Genomic DNA, 13,026 nt, shown 5'->3' on the forward strand with positions numbered 1-13,026 from the left:
GATCAATGACAGAAAAACATATGCATTTTATCAGTTTTTTATATGTACATGAATGTCTTCACAGGAGAATGAAGACCTGAAGTGACCAGAAAAAGAAGCTTCTAGGCCTTTTAGATAAAGAAATACACATTTGTGAAGAGTTGACAAGCCAAGGGGATAAATGGTGAAGAGCTAACCGGGTTTGTTTATACTGCCTTCTGGGCCCCAAATTTCCTGTCTCTGGTGATAAGGACGCCTTCCTTCCTCCTGGTACAAGGAGGGTCCTTTCAATGGGAGATGTGTCTCCTGCTTTCAGGAGGACAAAAGAGGGTCAGGGTGTCTTTCTGCACTGGCTGTTTCTTAAATCCTAATTCAAAATGACCTATAGGTCCCAGTGGCATATTTTAGGTGACATTCTGCTCCTCTTTAGAGGTAACACAGAGCTGTACGAGGGGAAGAGGCTGAAGAGGGGGAGGTGGAGGGGAGCCTGAAGAGCCCCTCCATGGGCTTTTGCTCTTTCCTCTTGGCGGTCTCTGAGGTTCCACGGTGGAACCCCAGGGCACAGTATGCAAACCACTGCACTGGAGGGTCTCTAAGGGCCCTACCATCTCAGGGCTCCTGTGGTCTTGTGCAAGTTGGGTCTCTACCACCCAGGCTTCTGAAAATGTGAACTTGAAAACTGGATGTGGTCAGCCTTCTGCAGGGACTATAAAGATGAGTAAAACAAAGGGTCTGTTCCAAGAAACCCACAGCTGGGATGGGACCTAGGAAGTCACACAAATGACCAAGTACGCTGTAAAGGGCCAGTGGCCCCAGCCCTTGCCTTTCTTCCTTGTGCCCCTGGGCCAGTGGTTCCCAAACTGCCTGGTCTTGAGGTTGCCTGGGGAACTTTGTTTACAGACTCCCAAGGGCTCCTACAGAGGTTCTAATTCAGTTGGTCCAGGTGGAGCTGGGAGTCTGTTATGTTAAAAGCTCTCTGGGGGAAACCAAGTTGCTGCTGGGTTGCAGAAGCTTGGGAACCCCCTGCCCCAGTCTCCTTAGCTGGTTCTCCACACTTGAGTTAACTCTTTGACATTTTACCTCAGAACATCTCTGGGGCTTCCCAGGTGGGACAGTGGTAAAGAATCCGCCTGCCAATGCAGGAGATGCAGGAGACACGAGTTTGATATCTGGGTTGGGAAGATCCCCTGGAGGAGGAAATGGCAACCCACTCCAATATTCTTGCCTGGAAAATTCCACGGATAGAGGAAGCTGGTGGGCTACAGTCCATGGGGTAGCAAAGAGTCGGACACGACTTAGCAACTGAGCACACTTGCAGAACATCTTTCCTGGGCTGAGCTATTGATCTGTGAGACCACTTATTGGCCTGAAATACCCCCATAACACAACCAGCACTGAAGAGAATATTCTTATTGAGCATCACAAGTCTCACTGGGGGGAAATGGTACAGGTGGGACCCTAAAACTCATTACAAAACCTGCAGATAAGTAGACATTGCCAAACAGAAAGAGAGAAGAAGGGGAGGGGAGGGGAGGGAAGGAGAGAATGAATCTCACTTGAATGAATGGTCATCTTCTCTAAATTATCCAGAAGAAAAAAATATATCAGCAAAACCCAACCAAGAACCATCAATGAAAAAGATTTCTCTGAGCCAGACTTCTTTCCTGGAAGCTGTAAACTTTATCCTCCAGCAGCCATTAACCTCATATGAAGCCCCTTAACCTTCCTAATTGTTCTTTTTCAGCATCAGCTGGTTTCATATTAACCTTTCAATCTTTCCCATAATGCAGTTACTCCAACTCCAGCCAGACCTGGTCCAGGCACTCTGGTTGCCCAGTCCTCTTCTCCTGGCTGGGTGCCCCACCTTTCCACTTCTCTGTGCTCTTTTCTTTCTTTCCTTCTTCCTTTCTTTCCCTTTTCTTTTTCTCTTTCTTTCTCTCTCTTTCCCCCTCTCCCTCCCTCCCTCCCCTCCTGTGAAGCAGCATCTGAAGAAGTGTCTGACTCCTGGATCTGGGCTGACAGAGCCTAAGGTACCTACTTTGCAAACGGGGCCTGGTGCACCGGCTCCTGTATTATTTCAGACAAGGCTGTCCTGGGAGACCATAGCCACTGGCCTGTCAGGGCTGATCAGCCTCAGGCTATTTCTGTGGCTCTGGTTTTTGAGCTTTGTTTTCTCTCTCTCCCAGAAAGAAATTATTTCTTTGGAAAAAGACCAAGAACCTCACCCAGATGCTCAAGGAACATTGGAATCTGGCTGTCTTGGGTTCCCCCTTGTGCCCCTCACCCCTCAAGGCTCTAAAGCCAGCCTGTGGTCCTTCTCCGGAGCGGCCAACTCAGAAGTAGCCCTCCGTGGTCTCCGCACCACCTGAGCTCCGGCCACATGGCCTGAGTTGGAGTTCTGGCCTCTCCTTCGAGCAGTGAGTGAGTTTTGGAGAGTGCCCTAGACTCCTTCAGTAACTGTAATAAACATGAGCAGTGAGGCTGGGCAAGGTCTTTTGTCTCATGGGCGATGCCACTGGGGCACTTCCTCTTCTCTTATAGTCAGGGCAGAGCAAGAGGGAACCTCATCCCATGGGGAACAGAGGCCTTCTCTCAAGCTGGGGCTGCAGAGGGGCTGAGACTCGTGCGAGGGTTTCTCCACACCCACTGGGAAGGGCAAGGGCAAGCTTCCGCACGGCCCTGGGGTGACAAGCCTGGGGTTAAAGGGGTATCCCTGACTGAGACCCTTCTCCCAGCCGCCATGGGCCAAAGCCAGCTCTTCTGCAGCCCCACTGCCAGAGGGATCCAGGTTCGGTGTTTGTTCTGGGCTTTCACCTGGTGAGGACACCTTGCCAACGCCTCCTCAGGCCTCAGGGGACCCGCCCCTGCAACAAGGGAAACAGCCCTGAGGGTGGGGGAAAGGTAGGCCCCTCCCACATCCGGTCTTCTCGCGCGTGCGCAATTGCCCACGCAGAGCTCACCCCCGGCACCCACGCCCGAACTCGCTTCTCTGGTGTGCTGGGGCCTTCAAGGGTCAGCACCTCTTTTCATGAGCAAACTCAGCCATGGTATGAGTGCTGGGAGAGCCACGCTTTCACTGCTGGGCTCAGGGTGCCCTCCCTAGCAGCTGCAGCCTGCATGCCCGGCGTTCTTCCAGAGAGTTTCTGGAAAGTGGCTTCTGTCCAGCTCCAAGGTTGATTCGCACCTGGAGGCCCCCTGACTTCTGCCCCTTTCTTAGCTAAGTGGCACATGTCCACCGGTTTACTCCCACCACAGGGGACTGGAGGGCAGGTTCCGTAAAAAGGAGGTTGGACCCCCAAATCCAACGTTGCTTCCTTTGCCCTGTGATCCAGCACAGCTCTGTTCCCCTACAACCACACCCAGCAAGAGGGGGCTTCACTGGCCCTGCGCTCCCAGGCGCTGGATAAAGGGACTTGCCCGTTTGACAAAGAGATAACCCCTAGTCCACACTCAGGTTTGTAAGCTTAACCTCATCTAAAGAATGCTCTGGAAGGGTTCCAGGCTCTCCAAGGCACGAGGAGCTGCCATTAGGCTGGGCGGTCATGCGTAGCCCTTCACATGAAAATGCAGAAGAGGGTCTCTGGCCACGTTCAACCTAGGCGGGTCCGGGGCCTCGGGGGTGAACATCTCCTTGCGTTTGTCCCAGGTGACAGGCAAATGAGACCAAAGAAAAACTTGAAAGAGGAAACTGATTTAAAACTCACAAAAATAAAACATTTCTAAATAACAAAGCACTGCCTTTTCATTGTTTATCAGCTGAGGGTATTTCAGGCAACTGAAGCTTTAGAGTTTTTCTTTTCATCGTTTGTCAAAAGTTCAAAATGATACCCAGAGCTATACAATTTGTCTGTCGCTCCGGGCTTATTGATCCTCAAGAAGTAAGACAGTAGATTTAATGGGACACACTTGGGGGCTGAGTCTGTCTGCTTTCTGGGAGTCAAGGAGTAGCATCTATCAAGGACTTGTGGTCAGCAGAGCTTCCCTGGTGGCTCAGACAGTAAAGAATCTGCCTGCAATGTAAGAGACCTGGGTTCAATCCCTGAGTTAGGACGATCCCCTGGAGAAGGGAAGGGTTACCCATCCCAGTATTCTTGCCTGGAGAATGGGCTACAGTCCATGGGGTCACAAAGAGTCAGACACAACTTAGTGACTAACACTTGCACTTGTGTGTGTATGTGTGTGTGTGTGTGTGTGTGGTCAGCAGAGCCTGGCCTGGGGTCTGTGGGATGGGGCACACAACTGGCTCAGGTGTGCTCTGATGGGGCCAGAATACCGTTGGGAAGAGAAAGTATAGGAGCTTGATAAGAAGGAGGGGGAAAAATAGCCCAATGAGAAACTAAGCAAGTGATTCCATTCAAATAAATTAAATGCAAAGTCACTACAATTGGGAGGTTTAGATTAAAGAAGGCCTTTTCAGGTGTGGTTAACCACAGAGTGAGGACGCGAGCTCTAAGCTGGACTTGGCAGCAGAAGAGAGAAGGTAGGGGAAGATTTTCAAATTTGGGTGGAGTGCTTAGTGGTGGTGGCCGTGGGGGGTGCGGGTGTTGGGGGCAGGGTATGGATAAGTGAAGTCACACACACACTGTTTTGGGAGGAAAAGGAGCAGAAGGAGAAGAGTGACCTAGAAAAGTCAATCACTAGTCTAACAGGTCATGCCCAGAACTCTGTAACACCTTATCCCTCCCCCACCCTCTGTGTGCAGCAGCTCTGCTTCTCTGCAGGCGAGCCTGTGCCCGGGGTGGTACAATAGTTTCCATAGCAACCAATTGTTCTGTCACAGAGATGGGATTCTGACTCCAGGTGGGTTCTGAACAGAAGTAACAGATGAAACCACTAAGTGACAGAGATCTAGTTTTCCAGTAAGTGCCCCTGCTAATAAAGAAGAGAAAATGTACCAACTACAAGATAAATGGAACAGAGATGAGCAAATGCTACATTTTCCAGAGGCATCAGCTGTTTGCTGCAAACAACAATAACTCCCTAATAGGTTCAACAAGAATGATGCTGGCAGGGGTGGGGGAAGCCAGAACAGCCTCCAACAGACTGTGGATGAAGGGTGTGGCAGGGTGGGAGATGCACAATGCCAGGTGTGGGAGGCAGAGAGGAACGCCTCAAGTGTGTCCTCTCAACCTTGCACATGTTGCACATCCTGCAGGACCCAATAGGATGCCAGCATCCCTGCCTGCCTGTGTGCATTCCTCCTCAGAGGATTCATCAGTGCTAGCTAGAGTTACGGAGAAGGCAGTGGTACCCCACTCCAGTACTCTTTCCTGGAAAATCCCATGGATGGAGGAGCCTGGTAGGCTGTAGAGTCAGACACGACTTAGCGACTTCCCTTTCACTTTTCATTTCCATGCATTGGAGACGGAAATGGCAACCCACTCCAGTGTTCTTGCCTGGAGAATCCCAGGGACGGGGAGCCTGGTGGGCTTCCGTCTATGGGGTCGCACAGAGTCGGACACAAGTGAAACGACTTAGCAGCAGCAGCAGCTAGAGTTAGCAGTCCAAGAACAGCCCTCACTATTTAGAAATCACTGGGAGGAGAGTCAGGTCTGAATTACACTTCTAGAAGCAAAGCAAGTGTATTACTACTATGAAGGCATGACTGAGGCAGTGCCTTTGTGGTGGAATCAGAGAGTTGGGTCCAGTCTGATCTGTAACTCACACCAGATGATCCTGGGCAAGTCACTGCCCTGTCTGGGTCCTCGTTTTGTAGACTTCAGTTCAGTTGCTCAGTCGTGTCCAACTCTTTTCGACCCCATGAATCACAGCACACCAGGCCTCCCTGTCCTTCACCAACTCCCGGAGTTCACTCAAACTCATGTCCATCGAGTCGGTGATGCCATCCAGCCATCTCATCCTGTTGTCCCCTTCTCCTCCCACCCCCAATCCCTCCCAGCATCAGAGTCTTTTCTAATGAGCCAACTCTTCACATGAGGTGGCCAAAGTGTTGGAGCTTCAGCTTCAGCATCAGTTCTTCCAATGAACACCCAGGACTGATCTCCTTTAGGATGGACTGGTTGGATCTCCTTGCAGTCCAAGGGACTCTCAAGAGTCTTCTCCAACACCACAGTTCAAAAGCATCAATTCTTCAGCGCTCAGCTTTCTTCACAGTCCAACTCTCACATCCATACATGACCACTGGAAAAACCATAGCCTTGACTAGACGGACCTTTGTTGGCAAAGTAGTATCTCTGCTTTTGAATATGCTATCTAGGTTGGTCATAACTTTCCTTCCAAGGAGTAAGCATCTTTTAATTTCATGGCTGCAGTCCCCATCTGCAGTGATTTTGGAGCCCAGAAAAATAAAGTCTGACACTGTTTCCACTGTTTCCCCATCTATTTCCCATGAAGTGATGGGACCAGATGCCATGATCTTCGTTTTCTGAATGTTGAGCTTTAAGCCAACTTTTTCCCTCTCCTCTCTCACTTTCATCAAGAGGCTCTTTAGCTCCTCTTCACTTTCTGCCGTGAGGGTGGTGATGTGCGTATCTGAGGTTTAGGGCCCTCCAGATACAGCACCTTTGCTAGGCCATACTTCCAAGTCTACTTCAGGGACCTCCAGGCAGGGGCTGAACTGTGAATGTCGTTTTATGTATTTATTTGTTTATTTTTGGCTGTGCTTCGTCTTCGGTGCTGTTCGGGCTTTTCTCTAGTTGCAGAGAGCGAGGGCTTTTCATTGAGGTTGCCTCTCCTGTTGAGCATGAGCTCTAGGGTGTGCAGCCTCAGCAGTTGTGGCACGTGGGCTCAATAGTTGTGTTTCCTGGGTTCTAGAGTACAAGCTCAGTAGTTGTAGCACACAGATGCCTAGCTGCTCCGCGGTTTGTGGGATCTTCCCAGACCAGGGATTGAACCCGTGTCTCCTGCACTGGCAGGCGGATTCTTTAATACTGAGCCACCAGGGAAGGCCCTAAATTGTGAATGTAGATTGATCTCCTGCATTGAGAACAGAACCAACAGCATTAACTCAATTGCCATTCATTTCCACCTTCAGTTAACAGTGATGGACCACTGTCCATGTAGCGATCACAGGGCCAGTTATCAGGAACCAAGGTAACAGGTGGTGGCACCTTTGGGGTCCTCCCAGCTGGTGAGGGAGACAGGCAGGTGCATGCTCAGAGCCAGGGGTAGGTCTGGCCCCCAGGTGTGGGTGGGCAGTCTCGGGGCTAGGATAGGGCATGCGGTGGGCCACAATGCTCTCCATACCTGGATCCCGGCTGGGAGGAGAGACAGGAAGAAAGGAGGGGAGGAAGCAAGCTGTGTGGAGGGGCGGTGCTGACTCTGAAGACCCAGGGACCTGGGGGTGGGAGGAGGGGTGAGAGATGGGAGCAGACATGCCACATGGGTGTTGGTGCTGGAGATAAACAGGTGCCCAGAGAGGAAGGATGGTAAGTTAAAGGGAAAGGAATCAGGCAGGATCCCAGGGAGAAAGAAATGAGATCTGGGGTTTGTGCTGGCAGATATGTCCCTAGAGGAGATTTGAGGCATTGGTGGTGACCAGTATGATTAGGCCCTCATCATGGAGTCCTGGGAAGGTGATTGGAGTGAGCACCCAGACTTGAGAAAGGGCCAATGGAACAGGCAAGGCTGCCAGAAAGCCTGGACCACTCAGCCAAGCCCCAGGGCCCAGTGGGCAGGGTTCCCCCCTCCACCCCATGTCCCCCGCCCAGGACTGGCAGGTGGTTGAAGGCATGGATTTAGTGCAGGGAAAGGGCTGTCTCCTCTGAGACCTCCAGAAGGTTGGGGAGAGGATTATAGACTGTGATGCAAAGGTGAGTCTTGGCTAAAGAGCCAGAGATAGCAGCCACTTGTCTGAGTTTTCTGTACTTCTTTACCTAAGAGAATCACAGAGACTCTCATATTGTTCAGTTGCTCAGTTGTGTCCTACTCTTTGCAACCCCATGGACTACAGCACACCAGGCCTCCCTGTCCCTCACCATCTCCCAGAGTGTGCCCAGGTTCATATCCATTGAATTGGTGATTCCATCCAACCATCTTATCCTCTTGACACCTTCCCCTCCAATAGTTGGGCCACTTGATGTGAACAGCCGACTCATTGGAAAAGACCGTGATTGGGAAAGATTGAAGGCAAAAAGGAGGAGACTCCCATAGCCTCTCCTAAAAATTAACCAGGTAATCATTCAGTACCTGTTATTATTTGTTATGCTAAGCCTTCTCAAGGCTCTACAAGGCTGTTCCCAACACCCTTGAGGAGTTTACGAATGCACGTGCAAACTTCAGTGAGCTGAACTACAGTCCCTATGAAGGCTGAGCTTGCAGCACAGGCTGAGAAGGTCAGAGGGCAAGAGAGAATGGGGGAGAAATCTCTTGAAACTATGTGCTCAGGAACCATTCATGGGGAAAGTGCATTTGCAAGGGTCTTCAAGGGTGAAGATATGGAGTGAAAGAGGTCAGAATAAAACTGAGTTTGGAAGTAAGTGGAGAGACAAAGCTTCCAGAAGCATCTTGTCAGTGGCCAGTACCACTTGCCTTGCCTTAGAGGAGGTGTCAACGAAAACAATAAACGATCAATAATGAGAACAGAGAAGAGTTTTATTTGAGCCAAACCGAGGACTAGCCTGGAAGCCTGTTCTCCAGATTATTCTGAGAAACTGCTCTGGAGAAGCAGGGTTTTCAGCACAGTTTTATATTTTGTCAGAACAAAGAACATTAAACAAACTGGGGACACATGTCTTCAAGTTTTTAGAAAAACAGACTAGCGTGTACGCATGCAGCACATACAGTATGGTCTTGGCACCTGGGAAAGGAATCTTATCATCAAAGGAAGAGGCGTATTTGATCTCTATTTCTAACATTGACATTCCTTACTTCTGGCCAGGGAGCCCTTTTCTTTAATGATTAAAGCGGAATTACCACGTATGTTTGATAGGCCACAAACAAGCTATTGTAGTTAGCATAAAGTTCAAGTTAACTCATGTATAAGCCAGAATGACTTCCCTATATCTCAATATGTGAACATTTCTTTTATCAGAAGGCTGGAAAACAGCTTGGAAAGGACCCCCATTTCTGGCATTGGAAATACCCTTTAACATCAACCTAGACCCAGGTTTGATTCCTCAGTCTGCCACTTAATAGCTGGCTGGGCCTGGCCAAACTCAATTCCATGCGCCTAAATTTCCTCATCTGTAAAAAGTGAAAGGCAAAAATGTTCCTCTCAATGTGGGAGTGGAACTAAATGTGACAACAGGCAAGGCACCCAAGCTTTTAGCCGGCCTTCAGAAACACCGATCCCCTCCTTTCCTGGCCCGCTGAGAAGCCGCATTTGAGACCGAAGAGAATAAACATTGCAGAAGTCCTCTGAATGCCCTTGTGGAAGTAAATACAGAGGCTGATCAGTGGGGGAAATATGTTCTCCTGCAGCCTGTGGGGTGAGCTGCCCATGCACGCTTGTCTCCGGATATCTGACTTCCCGAGGCTTCCCCAAACAATACCATCTCTGTCTTGGCACCGCTGACCAGCAGTCCCGTGAGAGCCAGGTTCTCATCACATGTCCTTTTCCTGGAGTGAGTCACTAGAGAATTGGGCTGTAGTCATAACCTTCACAGGCTAAGGGAGGTTAAATGGGTTGGAGGGAACAAAAGCACAGACCAGTTTGGTGCTTCTTGTTCCCTTCCATCAGCATTTTGCCCCAGGCCTTAACCTTGCAACTCAAAAGAGCTGCGTGGTGTAATGAATGAGAAACTGAGTGACCCCCTTGTAATCCACACACAAAGGGCTTTTCAGTAGCCTATGGTCATACGTCTTATCTATTGCACTAAAATCTAGCCAGTTAGAAGCTGGAGTCAGGATGGGGGCTCCTAGTAAGATATCTCAGAAAATAGGAAAAGCCATTAAAACTTTTTAAATTGGAGTTTAGTTGATTTACAAAGTTGTATTAGTTTCTCCTGTACAGCAAAATGGCCTAGTTACATCTATATATTTTTTCATATTCTTTTCCATTATGGTTTATTGCAAGATACTGAATATTGTTCCCTGTGCTACATAGTAGGACCTTATTGCTTATCTATTTTATATATAGTAGTTTATAAGTAAAAGCCGTTTTGATACCTTTCTAAGGAAAAAAGGTGACATTGAACAGAGGGGAAAATCTAAACAGCAGATGGAACATGTAAACTTTAAACTTTGAAAATTGACTGCATGTCTTCCTTCTTGGGTTGTATAGCATAAAATAATTTTTAATGGCCAGCATAAAAATAAACACACAATCTACGTGTAACCCCCATGACCTCATATTTCCCAAAAGTTGATGTTTCCCTGGGAATTAATGGTGCCTTTAACCTGGAGAGCTTGCGCAATGGAGCAGAACATAGTAGCCAGGAAACTGGGACAGTCTAAGTACTGCCAGACACTATGACTGTGTGATCTTGGGCAAGCCACCTTGCTGCTCTGGGACCGGGGTTCCTCACTGAGAAATGGCAGGTTTGTCTAGATGATTTGAAGTTTCCTGTCAATGCCTTACCCCCACCCCCACCGCCCCGCACTAAAAGCTTTGGTGTTCATGGCTACTCACACTTGATCCTTAAAAAAAAACGGGAGAGATGACAGGCATCCTTACCAGTCCCACTCCATTCCCTCAGGCAACCCCTCAAACAGAAGCCCAGAAGGTGCTCCCCTTTTGTGGAAGGTCTGTACCTACATTTGCATATTCTGATGGAGTCTGAATTTGCTCCGCGAGTGGTGTAAATGGTCACCCTGGCTTTCTGACTTTCAGCAGGTTCATAGGTCATTGTGTGAGCTGTTCAAGTTCACACCCAGTCCCCACGTGCCCTGCATCCATGCCACACTATTCCTCCTCTGCAAATCCCATTTACAACATTTATCGTGACTCACCGACATGGCAGGTACTAGAGGCAGACGCCAGCAAGCATGGCCCTCAGCCCTGTGGAGGCTCATACTAGTAGGGAATGCAGAAATGCTTTCAATCCAAGCCTGATAGAAGCATGACATTATGTGCCAATGCTTGGGAGGGTGGGAGTAGCTCTAGCTTGGGTAAGGCTGCCTGGAAGAAGCAGGCTTCGACCTGAGCTTTGCGAGACAGGTAAGATCTAGACAGGCTGAGTGAGAAGGAAAAAGATGCCAACAGAGGGGGTAGCAGAGCCAAGACAGGGAGGCAGGAGGCACAGTCATAGCCTAGGAGCGGTGAGCAGCCCTTTGCTGTAGAGCTTCACACGTGTGAAGGAGAATGGCTTAGAAATTCAGGCAAAGGCCTAGTCACAGGAAACCTTCAAGATTCTAAGAAATTTGGGGCAGGATCCGAGAAACCATGGACATTCTTGAGCAGGAATGTGTCATGGTGGGACCTGTGCTTTATAGGAAGAGTGATGTGTTGGCTGCAGGATTTGACGGAGAGCGAGAGTGCAGGCAGAAAGAACGATGAGGGATTATTACAGTCACCCAGATTGGTGATCATGGAGGCCTGAAGTGCCGTGGGGAGAGCAGGACAGGCAAGAAGGGAAACTTTGGAAAAGACCTGCAGAGGTAATAGAGTGGGGATCCGTGCCTGATGGGATGTGGGGTTTGTGCCTCATGCTGAAGCAGACAAAACATTCTGGAGGGAATACAGCCACCTGCCCAGCCTGGATTTAGGGTAGCTTATCCTGGGAGTTGTTGTCTAGAGGTACCCTGAGGTTAAGAAGTAAGCAGGCCTGGAGAAACTGATCCACAGTGGTAGAGTCTATGGGTCACCCCCACCCAAATATCTGTTCTTCCTTTCCTAAAAATGTTATTGTTGTTTATTTTGATTATTTTGTTTATGTTGCTTATATCGATTATTGTTTAATCACTAAGCCATGCCTGACTCTTTCACGACCCCATGAACTATAGCCTGCTGGGCTCCTCTCTCCGTGGGATTTTTCATGCAAGAATACTGGAGTGGGTTGCCATTTCTTTCTCCAGGGGATCTTGCTGACCCAGGGATTGAAACTGCGTCTCCTGCAGTGGCAGGTGGGGTCTTCACCACTGAGCCACCTGAGAAGCCCTTTCCTGAAAATGGAACCCCTAGTTTTCAGTTAGACACATGTCTCCTATCCCTGCTTTGAGTCAAGACCCTTTCCACTTTTCTTCCATCTAGGTGTGGTCACATGACTACATCTGACCAGCTGATTTGTAATCAGAAATGTCAGACTTCTGGCTTCCTGCTGGCTAGAAGGCAATATAATTTAAGAGGATTCAGGTCATATAGGTTAAAATCATATTTGAATCCTTCCCTTTCTGAACTCATGTACTGGATGGCCAGGAACCCATTTACAGAAAATCTGTACTTTGCTAGCATCTGTTGTTTGCATCTTAAATGTTTTTACATTCAGGATGTTACCTTATCACCTTATTTCTGTGCTCTAGGGGATACCTTGTCCTCTGTTCTAACTGCAGGGACAACTGCAGATAAATAACCCCAAGTGAGGCTGATGTCAACATTCAGCTGCTGGGCAGGATGGAGGAGCCCAACCCTGTGAAGGACGCTTAGAGGTGAAACTGGTTTTAGTAAGGAGATGGCAAGATCAGTTCCAAGCCTGCTGAGTTGTGATTCTAATCAATGACTGATAATATTTAATATGTGTTGAGTGCTCGCTCTGTGCCTGGCAACGTTCTAAGCATTTAAGTGCATCGCCTCACAGCTACCATGCGAGGAAGCTGCTAATATTGCCCTCATTCGAGATAGACTGGGAGCTAAGAGGTGAAGCCGTCTGCTCAGTGTCTTCCAGTTCCCAAGGAGCAGCGCTGTCCCTCAACTCCAAGTGTTTCTGATGCCAGGGCCATTAATCATTAAGTAGTTGTTGTGTGCATGCTGCTGCTGCTGCTAAGTCGCTTCAGTTGTGTCCGACTCAGTGCGATCCCATAGACGGCAGCCCACCAGGCTCCCCCGTCCCTGGGATTCTCCAGGCAAGAGTACTGGAGTGGGGTGCCATTGCCTTCTCCGTTAAATCGCTTTAATTGTGTCTGACTATTTGTGACCTTGTGGACCATAGCGCACCAGACTCCTCTGTCCATGAGATTCTCCAGACAAGAATAATGGAGTGGGTTGCCATG

Source organism: Bos taurus, chromosome 3 (assembly GCF_002263795.3).
Source record: "Bos taurus isolate L1 Dominette 01449 registration number 42190680 breed Hereford chromosome 3, ARS-UCD2.0, whole genome shotgun sequence".
In the NCBI taxonomy this organism is placed as follows: Eukaryota; Metazoa; Chordata; class Mammalia; order Artiodactyla; family Bovidae; genus Bos; species Bos taurus.